The following is a 22469-nucleotide window of genomic DNA, read 5'->3' as shown; positions in this document are numbered from 1 at the left end:
GGAAGGAGGCAGGGCAAAACCACAGCTCCTCATTTTTTATTTTTTTTTAATTTTTCTTTTATTTTTTTTTTCCCAGCCCAAAAAAATCAGTAAAGAGATTCAGGAGGCAGCGCCCACTCGCAGGGCTGGGTCCCTGACCCGAGCCCACCGCGGGGCTGCAAAGGGGTCACCTCTTGTAGGCTCATCTGGCAGCAAAGGGATTCCTCCTCCTCCTCCTCCTGCAGCAGTGGGGGATATTTGCATCGCCTGCGAGGCCAGATCCTGCACCCCGCAGCGGGGTGCTGGGGGCTGTCAGGAGGGTGTTACCTGCCCAGGAGGATGCAGTGGAGCTTGTGGGGTGGAAGGTGTTATTGATGGATATAAGCTGTGGTTATAAATAGCCTTGGTTGAAAGTTTTCATCTTCCTTTTTAAATGAAAGTGCCTTTTGGAACAATGTGACTTTTCTCCATCCTTTTGGAAAGGACCTTTTTTTTTTTTTTTCTGATTTTGAAGATAAAACTTTTTTTTTTTTTTAAAAAAAAGAGATTTTTTCCTTTCCAATTATTGGAAGACTTCAGGGAAAAATCACTAAGCGCCACAGAAATACCCAGGAACACATCCCATGTCGTGCAGGTGGGGAAAATATGTGGGGTCAGATTTGTTTGCTTTGGTTTTCCTCAAAAAAGAAATTGAGGATGGAAAATGTTCACGGCGTCAGTTAGAGTTTTCTATCAAAGCGGTCAAAAATTTTAGGGGCTGAAAAACCGGGGTTTGCTTAAAACCTGGTGCATCAAGCTTAAAAAAAAATAAATAAATTGGATGAAGGACTTCTGTTTAGTAAAAAAACTGGCAATGTTTCTGGGTTTCTGTCTGGAATTTTTCGGTTGTAAAACCTGAAATCCTCCCCCACCCCAAGCAGTAACCTTGAGACACGGAGCCGTAGCAGGAGTTTCCACTCACAGGGAAGAAAAAAGTTTTTTAAAAAATGTGAACGAGTTATTTGGACCAACCAGACTTTTTTTTTTTTTTCACGCGTGCAGTCACCGAGACCGTCCTGTCCCACAGCCCCAGGCCGCGGTGGTCTGCACTGAGAGCATCTTCTCCTGCAAAAATTTTAGCTTTTTCTCCTAAAACAGTGTGATTAGGGGCTGCGGCGGGGATCGGGCCCCGGGTGTGGGTGCTCCTGCTCCGTGGTGGCATCCATGGGCGAGGACCTTCCGCAAAGCTCGGGCCTACGAAGAAACGAGCGGGTTTTTACCAATCTTGAGGCAGTACGGAGGCAGAGAAGGGCTGTGTGTTTGCGTAACCATAGGTGGGGTCTGAGCTGTCATGCGTTTTCTAAATATCGTGATAAATGTCCCCGTGGAGCTGGTACTGGCGTGCGAGCCAGCTTTCAGCTTTGGGAGGAACAACCCGCCTTGTCCGAGCGCAAGCGGGGCCGTCCCCGGGGTGCGGTGTCCTGCAGCACCCGCGGCATCTCCGCGTCACTTTGGGAGGGGACCCTGGTGCCACTGGGGTTGGAGTGGCTGAAAAACCTGCAGCTGGTTAAAAATTTACTCTTCGCAATTCTGCCAAAGGGGGCTTTGACTTTGGCTCTGCCGTTGGGTGCCCGTCCGGTTGAGAACTTGCTGGAAAAACCGTGGGGGGAAGCAAAGCGTTTGTGTGTGACATCGAGCGTCTCCGCCGGTGCTGGCAGCACCCGGGAGGTCGTGGCGGAGGCGAAGGGGTGCGGCCGGACACGGTTATCCTGGGGGATAAATCTCCCTGGAGATGTGTCTCTGCCCCTCTGCGACAGCAGCAAATTCATTTCGATGGAGTTGGGTGGCAGAGTTGGGTGAAGGCAGGGTTTGCTTGGGCGTGAGCTCGGGGCGGTTTTCCGTGGTATTCCGGTGAGGAGCGGCCCTTGGGATCACACGGACAGCGTGAGGGTGCCGGGCTCTCCTCCGAGTGCGTGGACCAGTGTGGGGCGCTTGGGGGCTCCCGGGAAGGGCTCAGGGCTGCGACGTTGGGGCGCAGCAGAAGCCAGGCTGCTCTCCAGCCTCTCCTCTTGGGTGACGCTTCCCTGGAGAGCTCGATGGACACCTCGCTCTGCGCCGTTTAGGAGGACTCCGTGCCCCATCTCCTGGGTTTTGAGCCCAGGGATCAATCACGGATCCATCCCCAACCTTCCCTGACTCGGCACGGCCGTCCTTCCCACGCGCCGGCAACGAGCCGCCGGGAAAACTAGCACCTCTCGACTCGCTCGTTCAAAAATATCCCCGGCCCCGCGCAGATGCCGCTGCCAAGATGGGGAGAGCAGAGCCGGCGCTACCTCTTTGCAGAAATCTGTCGCCTCGCTCGGCGGTGGGGAGGTTGGGAGCCGCGTAGCGCCGAGCCCCATCGCTTTCTAAAATAGAAGCAGAACAAATGGTTGGAGCAGGATGCTGGTGGCGAAGGCAGCCAAGCCTCTTCCCGCGGCAGCTGGTGGCTGGTATGCTGCTTCTTGCTCCCTCCATCAATCCTCTCCCCAGAGCTGGCGTTTTATTGCGGGGGGGAGAGGCGAGCATCTGTCTTTTGGGGCGGTGTTGGGCACACCGGTGCTTTTTGGGGTTCGGTGTGACCCCCCTTGGTTTTTGGTACGGTTGAGCTTTAATCAAGCCGTGGGGGTGGCGGGGAAAAAAAAGGGGGTTTGGTGGCAGCGCGGTGCCGCGGCGGGTGCGAGATAAGGAGGAGACGGGGAGTCGGGTGGTGCCGGTTCGCGAAGGGACTTTGTCCCAAAACAATGACGTAGGTGCCGGGTTGAGCCTCGGGCACGGCGCGGCGGTGGGGCGCCGACGCCGGGTCGGATGGGTGAGCACGGAGCTGCTGCTGCGGGAGGGCGGGGGGGTCCCGGTGAGGTCTGAGGTGCTCCCGGGGTCCCCAGGTGTCGTGGGAGCCGCCTTGGGGCCAACGTCTCCCTGGGGAACGGGCTCACCGCGCCCGGCGGGGCCGTGGCACCTCGCTGCACCCTGCCGAGGCTCGGGCACCTCGCCGCCCCGCTCCCCCACCGACGCTGCTCCCGAGGGGGGGACGAAGCCGCGTGTCCTCGCTGGCACCCAGGAGAGGAAACGGTGAGACCGGCTCTGGTTACAAATCAAGAGAGTTTGGAAAAAACCTGTTCGTTGCCCTCTGATCTTTGAGGTTTAAGGCCAGACGAGCCTGTGCTTTAGCAAGCTGAATTTCACGCCTGCCTTTGCGCCGGAGAGGGCTGCTCCAGCTGGATGAGATGTACGTGGGAAGGTCGGGAAGAGGCTTCCCGTAAGGGAAGATGTTCTTGCCTTGTCCTTTCCAGCGGAGAGGACCAGCCACCGCGAGCTCAGCATCCGCTCGGGTGACCTTCAGCGCCTTCTGCTTGGCGAGGGAGGAAGGCTGCTTTGCATGCCTTCTCCCCGCGATGCTACACATGTACCGAGCAAACGGGGTCTTTTTGTTATGCAAATGCAGCTTTGTTTTTAGCTTCTCAAAGATAAATACCTTTGAGGCTAAATATGGAGCTCAGGGCACTGCTAAAAGCAACCCTGATGGCTCAAGGGCTGGCAGGTTGGATGCTAAAGCTGGTGGTTTGGGGGGTTTGGCTCCCCTTTGGGGATTGAAACAAAATACTCTTGATTTATTTATTTTTTTTTTTTCCCTGAGGTTATACAAGCTTTTTCACAGCAAGGAGCCCCGGCGTGGGGTCCCGTGGCTGGTGTGCAGCACCTGCTGCCCCGCGCCTGGATTTCCCATTTTTGCAATGATGCGCTGTGATTTTTTTGGGTTTTTTTCCAAGATTTTACGGGCTTGGGAGACCCTTTTGTCCCAGCATCACGCCGCCCTCCAAGGATCCCCACTTTCAGCTGCCTTTCTGAGCTGTGTCCAGGCACCGTGGCTCCGGTGCAGGACCGATGGTGGTTTCCACGTGCCTCCCAACACCGGCCACCCGGGTTTTGCCATCGGGGTCTTTCTCCCACCTCGCAGAGAGAGAAACCGAGGGGTGCTGCACGGCTGGAGCGGTGCTGGACGCTGTGCCAGGTGCTGTGCACTGGACCAAAGCGCCTTTTTGTCACCTCCCCGCTCGCAGCCGCGCGCTGGAAGGAGGCGTGGGCGAGCGTGGCGTGGGGTGAGGCGTCCCCCGGGGCTTTCTGGCTTCCTTTGGGACCCCGTGAGCCCACTGGCAGCTCGTGGCGGGGGGTCACGGGCCGTTGGGCGGTGTGTTTGTGTACGGTCTTATTTTTGTTTGTGCGTCTTTCGGAAATTTTCCGTCACGGCGGGTGCTGGTTCAGTGCCTGGTGATGGGGCGGGAGGGGGCACAGTGGGGGATGGAGACGCGGCTAAAAGTGGTTTAGCTTCTGCTCATGCAATTTTCCTATTCCTGTGCTGCAGGAGAGCTTGAGGCTGCTGGGATTTGGGGGGGCTGAAGCCCTCAGGGCTCTGCCTCGGGTCCTGGTTCATCCCTCCTGTGGTGTCACAGGTCACCTTCCAGCCTGAAAACTCGCTGACACCAGCCCGGGGGCTCTTTGGGGCCGAACCACTGTAGTGTGATGCTAAGAGCACCCAGAGGTATCTCATGGCCTTGCAAAACCACGGAGCAGTGGTGGGTTTTTCTCCCATCGGGAGCTCAGGGACTCCCACATCCCATTGACGATGGGATGCCACCGGGACCTGACTTGGGCAGAGCAAGGTGGAAGGGAAAGGTGGTGGAAAATAAAGGTAAAAAAAGGGCTGGGTGGCTCTTTCGGAGCTGCTGCTTTGCAAAGTGGGTTGGTTTTGCCACCAACTGGGTGCTGAGCTGTGGTGGGCAGAGCTAAGGCTGCCCTGAAATAGGGTGTTCCTGCTCGGGGCTGCCCCGGCTGCTGCAAGGACTGTCTGGGAGTTTGGGACTTGTCACTTTGTCCTGGCAGGGTGACAATCTGCACCCTCTGAAACCCTGCGGGGTCTGGAGCGTCCATGCCCGGGGAAGCTGCTGCCCAAACGATGCCCAAAAGCGGGTCCCTGCTCTCTTCATCTGCGGGTCAGCCCCGCTCCTCTGGCATCTGCTAATGAAGCCAAGGTGCCACCTTGGTTGTTTCTTTATTCTTTTTTTTTTTTCCCTAAATACATTACCAGTGCAGCTCGTCCATATTTCAACCACCTTCTCCCTCCTGTTCTCACGCTGAAGCCTATAATGCTGAAATTATAGCATCACCCTCGTCGCCATGGCAACACGCAGGGATGTATTTAAAAAAAAAAAAAAAAAAAAAAAAGGACCAGAAGCCCTCCAAGGATTATGACTTCAGTGAGGGATCAGGCTGGAGGGGAATCTGGGTCACGGCTGGAGCAGGCTTTTCTTCCAGCCTGTCTTCGGTAATTCCCCTCACGGCGACCTGGGGGACGCGCCAGGGCAGGGCAGAGCCGCCGTTAGCACCCATGGGTGCTCCCCGTGGTGGGTCCGTCTGCCCCGGGAGGTGCTGGGCTCAGCGCCTCTGTGCACCCCGGGGAAGGGCATCCTCTGCGAGCTCAGTATTCCCACCCAAAATCCAGGCTTTTTAATCAAAAGTCTTTTCTGTTACAAAGCGTGCGGTGCCTGCAGGAGTGCCGGAGCCACGCTCTCTGTCCGCCCCTGGTTTGTGCATTGCAAGTTTTTTCTCTCATCCCCCAAAATAAACAGGACTCTTCTTTTCTAATTTTTTTCCTCCTCTTCTTCTTCTTCTTTTTTTTTTTTTTTCCTCCCTTTTTCCACACCCCCAGAGCCGCTGTTGCTGGTGGCAAGGAGCCCAGACTCCGTAGGAACTCAGAAATGCTGCAGATCCAAGCCCCGGCTGCCCTCTCGGTTTCGCAATCCTTTGGAGGGGGGGAGAGAGAAGGAATAAAATGGGAGGGGATTTTTTTTTTTTTTTCTTTATTAGAGATTTATAGACTTTCCCACCAGTAGGGACAAGGAGCCGGAGCCGAGCGGCCAATTTTCTACAGTAAGTTTCCAACACTGCTCCTCTCCGGCCTGTGTGAAACCCTCTGCGGCCTCACCTACGGTGGGTTGGGTTGGTTTAATTTTTGGAAAACCATCGGCGATGCTGGCGGGGGGGCGGCGGGGCGAGGGCTGCCGGCGTGGGGGGCGGCGGCGGTGCTGCTCAGCCCGCGGGCACCTCCCATGGCAGCAGTGGTGGGTCAGGTGATGCTCACGGCTGGGAAAAATCAGCTCAGGTGTGGTTTTTTGAGCTGTTAAAGCCTTTTTTCTGCCTGTTTTTCGGTCGCGTGCAAACCCTTTGGCTTGGGCTTCCCGGTGATGCCGCGACCAGCGCTGGCGGCCGCGGTCCCTCCGCTTTGCCGGGCTCGGTGCTGCCGGGGAGCCTTCGCCGCCGCCTTCGTCCCCCTCGGTCATCCGGCGTCTCGGGGTTTGTGGTCCTTTTATTTTTAGGTAATTGCAGCGTCCGGGCTCTGAAGTCGCCGGTCGGTTACGCGCAGCCGGACAAGGGAGGTTTTTGTTCGCGAGTGTATTTTAAGCAGCTGGTTTTTTACAGGCGAGAGCCGCCGGCGAGCTCCTCGTGCCGGCGTGGAGGGATGCGGCCGATGCCATGGCCAGCTCCTGTCCCCGCAGATGCCACCTTACCCGCACCCGGTGCTGTGCACGGCGCAGGGTGCAAGGGTTTGGCTCCCCGGCCCTGCTCCGCACCCTCGCGCAGGATCCGGCCCTCTGCCAGCGCTCCCGCTGCGGGGGAAAAAATCCTCCCTCCTCGAGCTGTGCCTGGATGAGATCTGAGTCCTGGCAGCTCTGGTCCCAACGTCCAGTGATTAATGGGATTAAATTGGTGCCCCTAGTGAGGTTTTTTTTATTTGGCATCTGGTTTTCTCAAGACTTTTTAAGCGGCGGGGGGGACCGAGGCCGCATCGCGCTGAGATCTGATTAGATAAGGGAGAGCTGCCTGTGAACAAAATTCCTACCGGATAATTATTTATACCTCCATGTGCGTCACTAGTAAACATCTGGATCCGCTCCAAACATCTTCATTTGATTTGTTTTGTAGTCTCTCAACAGGGATGTTTGTCAGATCCCCTCCCCACCTCCCTTTCGTCGCGTGGCTTTGGACAACTCGGCTGAAATTAAGGGTGGGCTTCGAGCCGTTGCCCCGCTGCCCGTGGGCCGAGCCCGTCCCTGCCTGCTCAGCACCAGCCTCGCTTGCCCGTTCACCCCCCCAGGCGTTACCAGTCTTGGGGCTGGTTTAGCAAATTCCCAGCTCCTGGATTCTCGTGATGGAGTGAGAGTCACGTTGTCCTTTTTTTGGGAGGAGAAAGTTTCTGGTGTTTTGCGGTTGCAGGAAAAATACGAGTGGCCAAAAAAACCCAAAAAGCAATCCCAGATGTGTTGCTTTCTATTTTAAAACATCACCGTTTGATTTGGGGGCGAACCAGACTCCTGACCTTTCGGAGCGCGTGGGGCTGGCAGTCACGCCGAGCTCTTCGAGGCCAGGGCTGACTTCTTGCTCTGTTTGTGTAGAGCCAAGAAATTAATATTAATAACTTTCCCTGAATGAGAGTTGAGTACCTGCTTCCCTGGGGCTCCTTGGAAGGCTCCGGCTCAGGCGGATAACATCAACAGTCATTATGAACGGGACTGAGAGCATCGCTCCCTGCGCCGCGTGCAGCTGGGATGCAGATGGGAAGGGACTGGTGTGGGAGGGGAGAGATGAAGGAAGCCTCTGGCTCGCTTTTAAAGTGCCTTGGGCAGGGCTTTCAGGCGCCACAAGCAATCTTTTTTTTGTGTTCCTCCATCCTTTTTGCAGCCCTGGCCCCTCTTTGCATGACTGTGGTGGAAAAAACCATCCCGAGTTGCCGGAGCTGGTGATGGATCCCGGCTCCCTCCGCGTTGGCAGGGGCTGAAATTCGGGTCTCACCTCTGCCGGGCTCTTGAAAAAAAAATAAAATAAAAAAGTTTCAGTGCTGCACCCAGCCTTAATCTCTTTAAACTGTATTTCGCTAATCCTTCATTAGGATCTCATTGTGAGCTTGTTATCCCGTTAGGGCTTAGAGCCGCGCGTGGCGGCTTCACCCGCAGAGCCGGGGCGGGAAGGGGCCGCGCTGGCCCCCCCAGTGCCACGTGCTCCGCCGGGACGTGCCCCGGGGAGGTGGCTCTGCTCTGCGGGGATGGGTGCCCGCTGCTCCGTCCCGCTCCCACCGCTTCGGGCTGCTCCAAGAGGAGCGGGTGACAGCAGGAGCGGGTGCTGGGTGCCTGCGGTCCCGGTGGCTTTGGTGTGGACCGTGGGGACGTCGCTTCTGTTTATCTTCCCCTCCATCGCTGGACGTGCCCATCCGGGGTGTCGGTGCTGGGGAGAGGGGGGTGTAATGTAAAATAGAGCTGGTTTTGGTCTGCACTGAGGTTTTCCGTGGTATTTCTGAGTGCCCCCGCTGCAGCGGACCCGCGTGCCAAGGGCGAGGTTTTAGCCAGGGTGATCCGGCGAGCTGACGGGAGGTGACCCTGAACGGCAATGCCAGGAGGAGGGCGAGCTCGGTGCGCGCTTAACCCCCTTCCCGCTGCCGCAGGAGCCTTAAAAAGGGCATCGGTTGGACCCAGCGTGCTGCGGGTGGATTCCTTCCCTTAGCGAGCGGCCGCTTTCCCGCTGGGAGCCTGGAGCTGGTGCCCTGCTGCTCCGTGCCGCCGGCTCCCCCGGCACAGCCACGCTCCCCTTCGCAGCACCCAGTTTTTGCAGCCTCCCCCCGTACACAGGGACCTTCTCGGGGCGATTGGGTGCTGGCAACACCTCTGCAGCACCCAGAGGGGGTCGGGATACCCGCGAGCCCCGTTTTTTGGAAGCTGCTTTGGAGGAGGAGAGCGGCCTCGCCGCGAGTCTAAAGCCGGAGAGGTGGAAAGTCTGTCTCGCCGGATAATTGAGCGGGGCTGAGCGCGCTTGCCTTGCAGGCTGCGATCTGCAAGGCATCAGGAGATGGTCTGCAGAGTGATTGCAAAAAGCAAAACAAAAACCGCACACCCACACATTCCCACATGCGCAGGCAAACAAGGAAGCGAGCGTGCAGGGGGATAAGCGAGCAGCCGGAGTTGAGACTCGATTTTATTTGGTGGAAAATGAAAACCACTGCGGCGAGCGAGAGGGTTCCTGGCTTCCCCCCGCCCCCCCCCCCCCCAAAAAAAAATTAGGTGGGATTTTTTTCTTCCCTGTTTTTTGTTTTGTGTAGAAATGTGGCTCTGAAGAGGAGCTTGGTGGCTAAAAAATTGCTGCCTGTTTTAGTGCTTTCCTGTCCAACTTCCTCCTCGCTGGAAGCTCTTGCAGACACATGTTAACGTGTCCTCGTCCGCTTCTACACGCCAGAGACAGTGGGGTCGGGAGAGGGGAGGTGACTGCTCTGACATTGCCCAGCAAACGAGAATGAACCAGGCTCTAAAATTGCCCGTGGCTCGCTCGACAGCTGGTGTTTAAAGTTTAATGCACATTTATTTGCCTCCAGGTTGTGGAGCATCTCTGCAGGCCGTGTGTTTTGGCAGCGGCGGGGGCGCGAGGGCACGGTGAGGGGCTCGTGGCGTCGCTTGGCGATGGGGTCTTCGCACGGAACCCTGAACGCTCAGATTCCTGCTGGAGGATTGAGTGACTTCGGTTCGTGCTGCATTTATTTCTGCAGCCGGAGCTGTGCTCGTGCCGCTGCTCAGCCTGTGCCGGAGCGGGTCCCGCTCCCCCCGTGGGGCTTCTGCACCGGAGCACGTAGGAATCGGGCAGCGGCGTGAGCCGGGGTTTTGCGGTGGCTTTTATCCTTCCAGAAAAGGGGAGCAGTGACACCCAGGAGCGCACCGGCTCGCTGGGCTTCGCTCTCCTCGCCTGGGGTGTCGTGGCCCTTTGGGGTGCTCCCGCCGTGGGGCCGTGCCGCCCCGCTCCCCGCCGCTGGGAAGGTAGAGCTTTTCCAAATGCCTCTCTCCCCTTTTCCTGTGCCTATAATTAGCCCTGGCTCCCCGCCACCATATACTGTATGATCCTGGAAAGAGGTCATGGCTTTGCTGAAATTCTTGGGAACAGAGCTGCCTTTGCAGCTGGGAAAGCAGCGCAATTTCCAAGCAGATAAGAAATAGGGCAAATGCAACTCTTTTCTTTGCTGTAATTTATGGGCTCTGGGCATGGCATCCGACGGCCTCCTCCCTGCTCCGGCTCTGCTCCTGCTTGGGGGAGTGGATGAATCCCTCTGGATCGGCGAAGAGGTTCCCACCGGCTCCTGCGGCCAGACGGTGCGGTGGGGGGGCGAGGGGAGCCCCTTCTTCTCCTGGGCTACTGGCTCTTGTTTCCCCCTCCTGCTGCATCCCGTCCAAGGGTTTGCCCAGGGCTGGAGAAGGAAACAAACCCCATTCCTGAATGTTTGTGGGTCCTTTCCACTTCTAAACCGTCTCATTTTTATGAATTTCCCACGAGCGGGGCTCCCTTTGCGGCAGGAAGAGCATCACCTCGATGATCTCAAAGGACTTTTCCAACCTAAATGATTCTGTGATTCTCTGATCTCCAGCCAGGTGAGGAATAGGACCCCGCTTTTCTCCCACAAAGCAAACAGGAGCAGGGGGGTCTGCTGGGGCTGGGGAGGGTTTTCCTGCCTCTGAACCCTCCCGTGCAAACCAATGAAAAACTCAAAGCGAAAAGAGTATTTTTAAAATAGAAAACTCCCCTCTTCATAAAAGAGAGACAGAAAAACAGCAAAATCCCCTGTTAAAAAAGTTTCCCAGAGCTCTGCTACTGTTTCTCTACCCCTGTACAGTAATTCTGAGCAAAAATCAGGATAAATACAACCAAAAGGGACAGGAACGGGGAGCAAGGGCTCACGCTGCCGTCCCGGCCGGGACTCTGCACGTGCTGGATGCCCCTGGCAGCATCCCGCTGCCGAGCCGATCTTCCCTTTCCAATGGAGAGATTAGCTAAAAAAAAATCATGAGATTAAAAAGCAAAACACTTTCCATTTGTTTTAATTGGCTCCTGGGCCAGAGAGCTTCTTCTCTTCCCTCTCTTTTAAATCTGAACGCTGTGATTTTCGCTTTAAATTACAGGACTGTGGGGCTGGGGTTTTAAGGGGAAAAAGCACCAAAGTCCACGACGCTGCTGCCAGGTCCCCGTTTGTAGCAGCAAGAGCTTTTCTGGTGATTGCAAGACTTGATAAACCCCTTTTTTTTCTTTTTTTTTTTTTTTGTTTTTGGCGTTTGCCAGCGCCAGCGTGTTCATGCTGGGGGTTGCATTTGGGATTTGGGATTTTTCCAAGGGTCATCGGGGCGGACCCGTCAGAGGGAGGTGCGGGGAGGTGACGCTTGCACCAGCCATGGAGGTTTTGTTGCTCCGCGGGGGACCGAGTCATTCGGGGAGCGGCAGGGCAGTGTCCTACGGATTCGTGCCGCTCGGTTGACTGGTTAACCAAATTACAGAGAGATCTTCTTTTTTTTTCTCTGTAGGTGCCTATAAAATCCCCCTTCTGCTTTCCCCTCGCAGCAGCGTACGTGGGGGGCGGTGTAGGAGTTGCTGACGACGGCACCGAATGTGCAAGTGTTTCTCTGCACCTCGCCGGAGAGAAATATTTTAATCTTTTTTTTTTTTTTTAAAAAAAAAAAGTGGATCTGAAGTTTGGGGAGTAGGCACCCTCCCCGTGGAGATTTGCCGAAGATGCAAGTTTTTTTGGGGCTTGAACCTGTAGATTTGGGTAACCCCAGGGCTGATTTTATTCTCTGGTTTGGGGTTTTTCCCCGCTGAGTTTTCAGAGGCTGCGGGGCAGCAGAGCTTCGCTCCGTCGGGATGTGGCTCCCACTTTTTGGGATACAACCCCGGCTTTGCAGCTGGTGAGGAGCCGCGCTCGGCCGCCAGATCAGTGCTTTGCCTTTTGGCCCAAAGAGTTCGCACGAGGGATTGGGATTTGCATGAGGGGTTTGACGTTTGCACACCGATTCGGGGACAAACCCCCCTTTTTGCTTTTTTGGGGACGAGCAGCCCGGGCTCCTGCTCAGGTCGCGGCTGCACCAGCTGGTTTTCCAGCCCCTTGCAGGGGTTTTAGCTGGAAGTGATGGTGGGTGCTGGGTGCCTGGAAGGCAGCAGCAGCCCTGGCCGTGGCCAGCTCAGCTCAGGACACACAGGAAGGTCTGTAGCACAACCCAGAATTAAATGCAAATCTCCCAGGCGTCCTGCGTGTGACCACAAAGCCGTCTCTCCTCTGCACAAGGAGGGCCTTTTTCTTTCTTGTTTGCTAGTCACCCTTATAAGCAAGTTTAAAAAAAGCTCTCAGCTTCCAGCAAGGAGCTGGGCTGGGATTTTCCGGCACGGTGGCAGTCCCCGTTCCCCGGGGTGGGGGACAGCAGCGAGGGGCACGTGGAGGTTTGCCTGGTCTCCCTTCCTAGCGAGTGCCCACCTCCTCCCTCTCCATTTTCTCCGGCAGCTCCTCTCCCCGTCCCCAGCCCACCCCGGGAAGGTCTTGTGTCACCTAATTGCAGCCGGGAGGTGACTTAGGACCTGCCACTCTTTGTCAGAGCGGGGAGATGGATGGGCTGGAGGTTTTGGGCTTGGGCGAACGTGTTTGTTTGGTTTCCATGGGGAGGGGATGGGCTGAGCCGCTGGTGGCATCCCGAGCTGCCCAGGGAGGCTGCGGCGATGCAAAACGTCCCCAGAGCCGGCGGCTGCTGACTCAGGCGACAGCAGAGCATGGCGGTGAGGGGCCTGGGCTTTGCTCTTAATTATGATGTTTTTCTCCCACCCTCCCTCCCACCGGGCTCCGGCGCACGCTGGCACGAAGCCTCGGCTCGCCGCACCTCGCCCGCTGGCCCTGGGGTTTGGACTTGCCGGCCTCGTCACCGGGGGCACCCGGCCCAGCCAGACTCCCGGGCTTGGGGAGGGGGCACGTGCTGCATCACCCTGGGTGAGCTCCCCTGGGGACCTGCCCAAGGCGGGGTCGTTCCCAAATAGCGGCGTGAGAGGAGCTTTGCCCGCGTTGGACGCACATGTGGCGACTCCTGGTGCCGTCCACGAGCCTCCCGCACGGGTCCTGCCTGCCGCGGGGCCACGGCGGTGGCCAGGCTGGCGTAGACGCGTGCCCAAGCGCGCCGATGAGCGCCCAAGCGTGCGGGTGTGGGATGGGGTTGCGGACAAGGTCCCTTCCAACATCACCCGCCTGGTCCTTGCACCCACTGCCCCTGCCAGGGCACCCCCCCAGCCCTGCTGCCCACCGGGCGCCAACACGTGTGTTGAAGAACCAAACTCGGTGTTGATTTTCCTCCAGCTTCGCTCTTGTCGTCCGCGGGCGGTTGCGTCGGTCAGCGGCGGCGAAGCGTCGGTGAGGATTTGCCGGTGTGTGTCAGCGTGTGTGCCGGCGGGATTCGCATCCCCCCCGTGCCTCGCGTGGGGTTTTACGTGGGTGCGAAGCGGCTGCAAAGCTGTGGCAGAGGATCCATCCCGGCCGTGCTACAGGAAGGAGAGTGTGGCTTGAAAGATCCGTGGTGTTTGGGGAGAGCCAACAGCAGGCAGGAGGGGTTGGTGGGGGAGTCAGAAGGGCTTAGGGGGAGTTTGGGGGGGCAAAACGGCTGATGGAGCCTCCTCTGCTTTACCTATGCCTTGGGAATGCCGGCAGGAGCTGGAGTTGCTGCTGTAAAATCTTCTGCATCCCTGGAGCAGCGCTGGGGCCTTTCAGGAGATGCCTCGGTTGGGTACTGGGGGACGCGAGGAGGGTGGGGGCACCCACAGCCCCTCTTGGCACCTCTGGGATGGGTTTGCACATGTGTTGGATCAAGCCAGATAAAATTAGTTATGGAAAACAAGCAGGGGCTGCTCTGATCAAACATGACAGTGGCTGGTTGTACCCGTGCCCGTGCCCCGACTCAGCTGCCCAGTGCCCAGCACAGCACCTGCAGAGCCGCCGCCGTCTCCATCGGGGAAGGTGCAGGTGCCTGTGGCTGGGTGTTTAGTTTAGACTGGCTCTTAGGAAGGATTTCTTTGCAGAAGGGGTTGTTGGGTGTTGGAATGGGCTGCCCAGGGCAGGGGGGGAGTCCCCATCCCTGGAGGGGTTGAAGAGTCGGGTTGAGCCAGCGCTGAGGGATCTGGTGGAGTTGGGAACGGTCAGGGTGAGGTTCATGGTGGGGCTGGAGGAGCTTCAAGGGCTCTTCCAACCCAGATGAGTCTGGGATTCTGTGGTTCTGTGGGTTATCTGGTGCCATCAGGCCCTGGGGCTGGTGCCAGCAGGTGGCAATGTGGCCCGAAGCATTTGCCTCCGTCACTGGGGCGAGGGCAAGAGCTGGGTGCCTGGGGTATGGGGCACCCACACCTTGGGATCCCTGGGCCCTTGTGGGAGCCCCCGCAATGTCCTTGGGTGTTTTGGGGTTGTTTTAGGCTTGGGGTCCTCCTGGTGCTGGTGGGTGAGCAGGACGGGACAAGGAGGAAGGCGAGGGGCTTGCTCAGGGGGTGAGCGGGTGTTTGCATTTCCAGCTCTGCTGTTTGCTTCCCCTCTCTGTGCCTCAGTTTCCCCGCTCTGGGAGGAGCAGGCGGTGCTGCGAGGCTGGGGGACCCCACCCTGTGTGGGCAGTCGTGGTCCTGCTGCCTGGCACCCGGCCGAGGCGCGGGGATGGCCTGCGGCACTGTCAGCCCCCGGACGGGCTCTCGGGGCCTGCCCAGGTGTAGGCACCTGCTCGCTGGGGGGGTATTTCTGCTCCCGCCAGATGTTGTGGGTGCAAGGTGACGGGTGGCCCAGCTGTGCAGAGAGGGCAGAAGCAGGGTGGGTGCTGCAAGCCAGAGGAGATCCCTGCACCCGTCCCCTTGTGTGTCATCCCCCCCTCCGCCCCCGTGGTCACGGGCACGGTGCGTGGCTTCGCTCCGAACCCCCTGCCAGCCCCCAGCCCTCCTGCACCTCCCGGCCGCCCCCGCCCGCCCGCGTCCATACAGCTGGAGGTTTCGGTTCTGCATCTCCCCCGCCCAAGGGGGAACTCAGCTGGCGAGAGCGAAACTCGGTGGCTCCAACGGTCACACGCGTGCACCACTCCCCCCCTCTCCCCAACACCCCCTCCGTGTCCCCCAACTCCTGGCAGCGCCGGCGGCCGCTGTCGCAACACCTGCGGCGGTGGCTGCGCCGCGCTCGGCTGCCGTGACCTTTCCCGGCACCCGTCCAGGGGCTGGATTTGGGCGGGGGACCCGTGCTGGGACCCTTTGTGGGGACAAAACCTCTGCAAGGTGACCAGGAGGAGCAGGGAAGGGAGCCCCCCACCATTCCCACCCTGCCTGGGGCTGGGGGCACCTTCACCCCATCCCTGTGCGGGTGTCGGAGGAGCACCAGTGGTGGTCGCACCTCCTGCACGGCGTGGGCGCATCCTCGGCACGGCCACCGTGTGCCATCGCTTTTGTGCCACCTCGTGCCACCAGAGGTGGGTTTTTCCCTCCTGGCTCCCACCCGCCGCCCGGTCTCAGCCCCGGCGGTGTGGCTGGGGGGCAGGATCCGGCACAGTGGGCGGTTGGGAGCCGCGGTTTCTCGCTGCGTTTAACCACCAGCCTGTCATGCCCGGCGCTCCAGTCTGGACTGGGATCTCTCCCAGTTTGTCCCTTCCCACCTCTTGGTGGCAAGCCAGAGGAAACCCAAATGTAAAAAACTCATCAGGCCTAATTAGGCCCTGGGGTTCTTCCCCACGGTGGTGCAAACTGGAGGCCAGGCCATAGTGGAGATGCTTTAGTTTTGTGGGCTGGAGAAATGCAGAAAGTCCTTTTTTTTTTTCTTTTTTCTTTTTTTTTTCCCCCAATGCTGGGGCTGATCCTTGCTGTTGCTGGGACCCCCCGAGACTGACATGTCAGAGCCGCGGGAACTGGGGCCGCCCTGCTTTGGGGTGGGGGTCCGCAAGCGCCTGGCAGAGAAGCAGCGAGCCGGCTCGGTAGCCCAGGGAGGGAAGTTCGGGTTTGGTATCCAAATGTTTGCGGCCTCGAGCCCGTTGCTAGAGGAAACATGAAAAAAGGGGAAGGAGAGATTGCGGTCGGCTGCTCTTCCCCTCCACAATCTGCGCCTCCCTCTTGGCCCCCTCGGCTCCGCTTCGGCCCGGCGGAGCCCCACCGCAGGCGATTTCTCCCCGTCCATCTCCCCTCGACTGTCCCCCCGGGGCGGTGGCCCAGTGGGGTACCCCGGGGGACCCCGGCACCCCGCGCCCAGCCCGCTGCAGCGAGGCTTGCCTTCGCCGGGGTAGCCGGCCGAGCGCGCGCCGGCGGCTTAATTGGCTGGTGATTGATCTAATAACGGGGCTGGGAGCTCGTTTGAGTGATTTAGCGCCTTCCAGCCTTCTGCGCGTGGCGAGGACGGGTTGTGCCCGAGACCCTTCCGCCGCCAGCTCAGGGGGATTCTTTATTTGAGGGTATCACACGTGTATACGATGTAGTCAGGGATATATGGGGTGGTGTATATTTGGGGGGATATATATCAGAGGGTATATATATTTGGGGTTTTTTAATATATATATGGGAACGTATATATATTTGAGGTTTTTTTATATATATGGGAATATATATATTTGGGGTTTTTTTATATATATGGGAATAGATATGTATTTGTTTTTTTTTTTAATATATATATGGGAATAGATATGTATTTGGGGTTTTTTTTATATATATATGGGAATAGATATGTATTTGGGTTTTTTTTTATATATATATGGGAATAGATATGTATTTGGGGTTTTTATATATATATGGGAATATATCTGTATTTGGGTTTTTTTAATATATATGGGAATATAGATATATTTGGGGTCTTTATATATATGGGAATAGATATGTATTTGGGGTTTTTATATATATATGGGAATATATATATATTTGGGGTTTATATATATATATGGGAATATAGACATATTTGGGGGGGTTTATATATATATAGGAATATATATATTGGGGGTTTATATATATGGGAATATGTATGTATTTGGGGTTTTTTATATATATATGGGAATATATATTTGGGGGGATTATATATATATAGGAATATATATATATTGGGGGTTTATATATATATGGGAATATATCTATATTTGGGTTTTTTTATATCTATATGGGAATATATCTATATTTGGGGGGGTTTATATATATATATGGGAATATATCTGTATTTGGGTTTTTTTATATCTATATGGGAATATATATATATTTGGGGGGGTTTATATATATATATGGGAATATATATGTATTTGGGGGTTTTTATATATATATATGGGGATATATATATATATTTGGGGGTATTAGCAAAGACTGGCAGTGGCACAGGGGCTGTCACCCATCAGCTGAGCAGATACCCAGGGTGGTCACCGGGAGCCGTATCTGCACATCCCCTGGGATCCTTCCAGGCAGGTTGGAGCAGCTCCGCCGCCCACCCGCTGCCTTTGCCTGGCAGGTTGCACCAGCCTGACTACATCAGTTCAAAAAAAACCTGGGGGGTCCCAGGGGGTTCCCCCCCCCCGCCACCCATCAGGGAGGTTGTCCTGCTGCTCTCGGGGCAGATCCCACCCCAAAGCGTTTTGGTTTGTTGCTGGGCAAAACCGGAGCTTTGGTTTTCAAACAGGAACAGTTTTATTGTCTGCTCAGCATTTCTGTTTGAAAGCTGGACACAAAGATTGTCTTCTCTTTCCCCCTTTTCCTCCCCTCCTTTGTTTCACTTAAAAAGGGGAATTCACTTGCTTTTGCTGCCTCCATCCCGCCCCTACGTGATTTTTTCTTCCCCCAGCTTATAAAATAACAGAGCATTTTGAAAACATGATACTTTTCCCCTTTTCTGGACAGCATTTCTCCCTTTAAAACAAAAAGGCTTTGAACGCAGGCGGTGCCCCGGGGACGAGACCCCGGGACCACGCAGGGTCCCTCGGGGCTGCCGGTGGCACGGCCCAGCCCTGGTCTCACCGTGCTGCCGTGGGTTGTTTCGAAACACCCCAGAATCCAGAGTTTCTGGGAGCCGTGCCAGGACTCTCGCCCGCCAGCAGCACCGGCGGGTGGGAGCTTTGCTTCTTTGCACTGGCTTGAAGTGCTGCAAAATGGGGACTGGGGGTTCACTGGGGTTTACTGGTGCTGGATGTACTGAGGGGCAGCGGCTTCGACAGCTTGGCCGGGGCATGAAGCAACCCTGGAGCTGAGGATCGGGCCCTTGGGCTCGTGTTTGTGTGCACTGTGGTCTCCGGCCTGTTTCCCCATCCCTGTCCCCAGGGCTGACCCGGAGCCGGGTGACACTGGGGTACAACCCAGCGCTGGGTTGGGATCAGACCCAAGCGTGTGGTAGCCTGAGACCCATCCTGCCCCCCCCAGGGTTTCCCACCTCACCGCGGCAAGAGGGGAGCTGATCTGCCAAAATGGCCTAGCAAAGGCGTTGCCATTAATCATCACGATATGGGGACCACGGTGGTGCGGGGAGTCGGGCGTTGTCTGACGGTCGTCGTCGTAACAGCCCGGTCAGCTCTGGGAGCCGGGGGTGTGTGGGACAACCAGCCATGGATATTTTTGCTGTCGGTGCTGGGGTCTGTGTGCGAGGTGCCTGGCATGGCTGTGCCGGCTGTCCCGTGGCGGTGGCATGTGGACTGGCACCACGGACTCGCGGCTTCGGCTTCAGGTGGGATGTGAGGGGGGACCCTGGATCCCGCGGGGATGCTCCGGGCTCATCTGCTGGCATCCCCCACCCAGGGGGGACCACTCTGTGTACAGACATAGGAGATCTTGCTCGGCCACGTGTCCCCCGCTGCATCCCAGTGGGATGATGACAAAGCTGGTCCTGAGCCCCCCGGGGCAGTTGGGGGTTCAGGAACCCGTTGAGAGATTAAACACCCCGGGGATGGCATCTGGGGCCAGGGTGGTCCCACTGACGCTAATGTCTCCATCCCTCAGAGCTGGTCTCGGTGCGGTGGGGGGGGGCTGGTTTGCAGAGAAGCAGCCCCTGACCCCAAAGCTGGCAGCTGAGATAAGGCAGAAAGCGGAAGCGCAGGTAACGCCGTCCCTCATCCCGGCTGGGAGCGTGGCACTTGCAAGGTGACGCCTCTGTGGGTGTCCTTGTCCCCGTGTGGGACCCTCTCTTTTATTAAGGGAAATAAAGGGGTGGTCCTTGGGGGGGCAACAGGTCGGTCTGGGCATTAACGGGTGCAGCCCCCCCATCCTTGTCCCCGCTGCTCTCCCATCGTGGAGGTGGTGGAGCCAGACTCGTCCGTCTGTCCTGACGCTGGAAACCCCACGGCCGGTCCATCCGCAGGACCCCAGCCCACGCGGCACGAGGTTTGGTGCTCTCGGGAGGCTCGAGAGCCACTTGTACCCCCGCTCTTTTGGGGTGTCCTCTCCACGTGGCTCCCCGGGGGCGAGGGGTTGGGGCAGCCCCGGCCGGAGCCACGCGCTCCTTGCTCCGGCTTTGTTCAGGCTGAATTTTGTAATGTCAGGAAATGAGCTGGCCGTGGGAGGGGAGGCAGCCGGGGAGAGGAAGGCTGGTTTTGTGGTTGAAGCGGAGGATGAGGACGCCGGAAAGCCGAGCACAATTCCTCGCTCTGTTGCAGGCGGCGGGGGTGAGGCTGCAGCTCGGCTTCGGGAGCAGGAGCTCGCGGCGCGTTGGGAGAGCCAGGTGCTGGCCTCTGAGCCTCAGTTTCCCTTTTATTCAGTGGGAAAAAGCACCGCTCCTCCCGCGCACGGCAGCGTGCCGTGGGGGACAGGCTCCGCGCGGCGGGGACACACCGGCTCGCCCCAGACGGTGACAGCCACCGGTAGATGAATGACCGGCACAAGGCTGGCTGAAACCGCCGCGCTTTGCCTCGTGGATCGCTTCCCATCTTCGCGTGGCGAGTAAGGTGAATTTAGCAGCCACGTTTCCTTCTGGGCCGTGGCGTTTTGGTCTCGGCGAGGGCCGCTTTGGCTGCGCTCCCCAGGAAAAAGAGTCCGAGCACGTGGGTCGGTGCTTTTCCCCGCGGGGCGCGCGCGAGGGTCTTTGCAGAGGCGGCGAAGTTCACTTGAAACCTTGGACAACCCGCTGCCGGGCTGGATCTGGTCCCTCATTAATGATAATTTTTGTGCTTTGTTTCATTCCCGAGGTCTTTGTAGTTTCTTTTCCCCCTGGTCACTTTATACCTGTCTCTCTTGCTCCTTTTTCCCACCTTTCTTTTGTGGGCCCACAGGTTCCTGTATCCCATCCCCACCTCTGGGCACCTGAATTCTCTCCATATTTCATGGCGTTGAGGCTTCTGGTTCCTTGCAGGAGCCCGGCAAGGTCCCACCTGGCTTCTGCAGCCCTTGCAGCAATGCTTGGCATCAGGACGGTGCGGGAGGGGACCCCAGGACTGCTCCGCGGGGGGGACCAGGAGCCCCTCGCTGTCCCCTCTGGCTGGCCGGGCTCGGATGGGGTGCGCGGGGAGCCCTGTCCTTGCCTCCATCCCCTCAGACTGATGGCTGCTCGCTTTTTCTTTGCAGTTTGATTGAGGAGCGGTGGCTGCAGCTCATCCTCTGGCAGGAGCAGAAGATGCTGGCATCTGCGTAGCAGGTAGGGAAGGAAATCCCAACCTTGGGGCTCTCGCTGCCTTCCCCCTTGAGGTCGCTTGCCCAGGGCTGTGCGTCCCCCCTGCTCCGGGCTGGGGGCCAGGAGGGGGCCCCCACAGAGGTCACCCCGGCTGGATGCAGTGCAGGAGCTCAGACTCCCAAATTGCTGCCGGATCTGACCCTAAAGCTCTGTTCTGGCGGCAGGAGGAGCAGTGGGGAGCACCCTGCCCGCCTGCACACCCCTCTCTTGCTGCGGGCACAGGAGGGTCCCGGTGAGCGGGACCAGGCAGCAGAGTCCCCAAAGCTGGCGCGGGACAGGGGGGTGGCACCCGCTCGGGGTCCTGCAGTCCCCCTTCCCCTTTGCTTTGCCTCCTCATGTGGCTCTGCCAGATCCCAGCTGCGGCCACGACGCTGATTTGGGGCTCTGTGGGGTTTTTTTTTCAAATCGGCGGTGTTGGCGCAAAGGAAGGTTTTACTGCACTGAGTGGATGAAACTTGTGGCCAAACCCACTATTATTTTGTCCCTTGTGTTCCCCAGAAATAAGGTGCTGTTGGGAGAGGGCCCCAGGTCCCGTTTTTCTCCCTTCTCGACCTTCTTTGCCTGTTTATTGCTGTTACAGTAAGTGTTTGCGTCTCCCTTGTCTGCAGTGAGGTTGTGGTAGAGACAACGCCACGGACCCGTTTTATGAGGTTTCGTGTAATGTATCTTCTGTACCTGATATTGAAATCAATAAAAGGAAAGATTTTAAAAATAATCTGACCCCAGCTGCTGAAAGGAGGGGACTCAGTCATCGCAGCTTAGTGAGCAGTTTTGCTGCGTTGAGATGGCTTTTTAGTGCTGGAGAGGGGGCAGGTCATTTATTTGGAGGCCTGGTGCTGGGAGATGGGGACAGCATTCGCCGTTTCCTCCGCAAGGTCAGGGCCAAGGGCTTCATCTTGCCTTCGCTTACGCTGATGGAAACCCGGAGCAGCTCCACAGGCTCGTGTCAGGGTGAAAGCGGTGGAAGGGCGCCGCTGTGTCTCGGTGATGCTCGTTTTGTGCCCGCGCTGGGCCGTGGCGTGCCGGAGGAGAGCGGGGCTGGGGAGGCTCAGCCGGCTCCGTCCTGCTGCGGCAGAGTCCCAGGTGCCGGTGTGGGACCACGGCTCCGGTCCGCTCGCGTCGGGCACAGATAAATACCAGCCCAGGGACACGCTTTTTAGTGAGGTAGATAATTAAACGGAGCGTAGGAATGATGGGGCTGGCTGCTGCAGGGTGCGCTGGGGCTCAGGGCGGGGAGCGGAGGGCAGGACCCTCCCCGGCTGCGGAGCGTCGCGGTCCCGATGCACCACGCGCGTCCCGTCGCCCCGTCCCCGACGCTGGCCGCATCTCTCTGTAATTACACGTGTTCTCCCCCAAATCGCTGCTGGCTGCTGAAGACAGGATGCTCAACGCCACCGACTCCCTACTGACCAGTTCCAACAGCTCCTTATTTTTCAGGCTCACACAAATTCTAGTTTTTTCAGGTCAGCAGTGTCGTCCCGCAAAGCCCGGTGCTGCTGCCGGTGCCGGCGCAGAATTTTGAGGAGGGGAGGGGCAGTTTAGCGATTTCTGCAGCTGCCTAATTGCTCGCTCTGAGGAGCGGGGCATTAAGTTGTGCAGCTTGGGGAGGAGGATTTTAAAAAGCACCTCTGGGGACTGCTTGGAACTCGTCCCCTTTTGCTCTGCGAGCGACAGGAGCTGAGCAATTAGAAGAGCAGTATCGACCCTGCCTCGGAAGCGTGCAACGAGCAGCACCGGGCGATTTAATCCCGACGAAGCCACGTCCTCGCGTCCTGCAACGTGCAGCATCGCTGCCCGCGATCAATAGGCATTTTGTCTTCCTGAGGCCAGCCCCATTTGAGGCACACCAGGAAAACTTCGCTCTGCCCAACCGCATCTGCTGCAGAAAACTCTTCTAGGGCCTGTGACCTTAATTGAATCGACTCTTTCATGTCCTGAAGACGGTCGTATCATCTCACTGCAGCCATGCTCAGTAAATCACGTGTCCGTTACCGCATGCACAAGCTGCAGGGTCTGT

General features: G+C 57.5%; 1 protein-coding gene across 9 annotated transcripts in view; it reads left to right on the top strand.

Moving 5' to 3' along the window:
- MEF2D (myocyte enhancer factor 2D) overlaps positions 1-22469 on the top strand; it is a 78554-nt gene that overhangs the window by 5636 nt on the left and 50449 nt on the right. For 6 of the 9 annotated variants that reach the window (XM_074809743.1, XM_074809742.1, XM_074809741.1 and 3 more), the window contains exon 2: positions 20347-20416. The gene's annotated coding sequence lies outside the window, so the exon portion shown is untranslated. Of the gene's footprint in view, positions 1-2424; positions 2451-5176; positions 5986-11739; positions 11760-20346; positions 20417-22469 lie in introns of those variants that run through there. The other 3 variants (XM_074809735.1, XM_074809738.1, XM_074809737.1) reach the window with 3 other exon arrangements.

Source organism: Strix aluco, chromosome 30 (assembly GCF_031877795.1).
Source record: "Strix aluco isolate bStrAlu1 chromosome 30, bStrAlu1.hap1, whole genome shotgun sequence".
NCBI lineage: Eukaryota > Metazoa > Chordata > Aves > Strigiformes > Strigidae > Strix > Strix aluco.
This window is presented reverse-complemented; position numbering and strand designations above follow the sequence as displayed.